We start from the raw sequence: 1,792 nt of genomic DNA, 5'->3' as shown, positions 1-1,792 counted from the left end.
CACAGCACTCTAGCCAGGGCAACAGAGTGAGACTCTGTCTCAAAAAAAAAAAAAAAAAAGAATATTATTCCTTTGCTCAAATGCTCTTTCTCCAAAATAGCATAACTACAGTCCTCCCTAGAATCATGACCCATTTATGAGCACTGCTCTTGCTTGCTGCCATCATGCCCCTTTCAATTTATCACCTGTTTGACCGACACTCCTTCCCATATGGCTGTGCTTTCCAGCTAAGGTGTGCTTTTCTACTGACAGAACTAGCAATAACTGCAGCCTTGCTAACTAACACTTCTCTTGGCCCCACCACCAGACAAATGTCACTGGATTTGACAGGTAAACAATCTTAGGATTGTCCCCGTTGCTTGGTGTTAGGGACTCAATTGTCTTCTTCAAAATTCACATGGCGAAAGCCTAACCCCCAAAGTGAGTGCATTAGGAGATAGGGCTTTTAATGAGGTAATCAAGGTTAATGAGGTCATACAAGTGGGGCCCTAATCTGGTAGGAATGATGTACGTCTCAGAAGAGGAAGAGCCCAGAGATCTCTCTCTCTTTCTCCACTCAGGCACAGAGGAAAGGGCATGTGAGGACAAAGCAAGAACGCGGCGTTCTACAAGCTGGGAAGAGAGGCCTCACCAAAAACCAACCCTGCCAGCACCTTGTTGTTGGACTTCTGGCTTCTAGAACTTTGAGAAAAATAAATGCTCTCTGTAGTTATATGTATATTAATGTCTGGGCCTAGGACCACAAGATCAGGCAAAATGGAAAGGAAAAAAAAATTAAGGTGGGCAAGATATAAAGTTCCAAAATTGCATCCTTTACCCACACCCAGACCTTAGAAACTTTTCCAGTGGAGGCTGCAACTGAGCACATGATCGCTTCGACAACTAAGGCGACTTTTCCAATTTCTCCCATCACCTGCTTGGGGAAACAAGTATTTCAATTATCCATTCCCATATTCATTGAGACGAATGTTCTGAGGTTGTTAAAGAATGTGGTGTATCCAGGTATTGTTGCCTTTCTCTGTGCCAAGAGAGTCGTCTTCACTGTGCTAGTCCGTATTTGACCATAGGTTGGAATCCCAGCAAATCTTAACTGCCTCTGAGAAACCTAATATAAGATGCGCTCAATCTCAAACTTGTACAAAGATAAGTACGGTAATTGAGGAGAAAGAGCCCCGTTACAAAAAGTCAACTAGAGCTATGGGTGATAGTTGTAAGTTTCAGCACTGGTCTGTACCCAGGTTCCCCGTCTGCATCAAGTGTATAGGCTAATTTGCATGGATCTTCCAGGTGCTCGTTATCCCTACCTCATGACCAAAAAGAAATGATCAGCTAAAAGAATTTGTGTAGGGTACTGAAGGGAACTAAGTCCAGAAATACATGAGAAGAAAAGGGTTTCATAAAACAGACATGTAATTCTATATCTGTTTAAGAGGTAGAAAGCTGTTCTCACTGTAACAAGAGAAAACTGTAAGATCTGCAAAGTCATACCTGTTTTGGCCCACCAGACAGCTGTGGTTGCAAGGCCACAGGGTCAACTGAAGTCCAAAGCATGACAAAGCCCTCCATGGAGGGACAAATACATGAAATATTTCATCTTTGGCAGATAATGGAATGAAAAGTAAATCTGAGTCCTCTCTATTCAAAAAGCTAAGCCGCATCTGTGTAACTTTCTGTATTTGCTTATGAAGTCTTTTACTTATCACTCTGGTTAAATGAATGACTTTTTTCACAGTGACCTGTGGTCCTGTTTTGATCAAGTACTCTAAACTATCTTTGATGTTTTTAATAAACT

This window comes from Propithecus coquereli, unplaced genomic scaffold (assembly GCF_000956105.1).
Source record: "Propithecus coquereli isolate 6110/MARCELLA unplaced genomic scaffold, Pcoq_1.0 Scaffold197, whole genome shotgun sequence".
Lineage (NCBI taxonomy): Eukaryota > Metazoa > Chordata > Mammalia > Primates > Indriidae > Propithecus > Propithecus coquereli.
The sequence above is the reverse complement of the archived record's forward strand: the minus strand, read 5'-3'. Positions refer to the sequence as shown.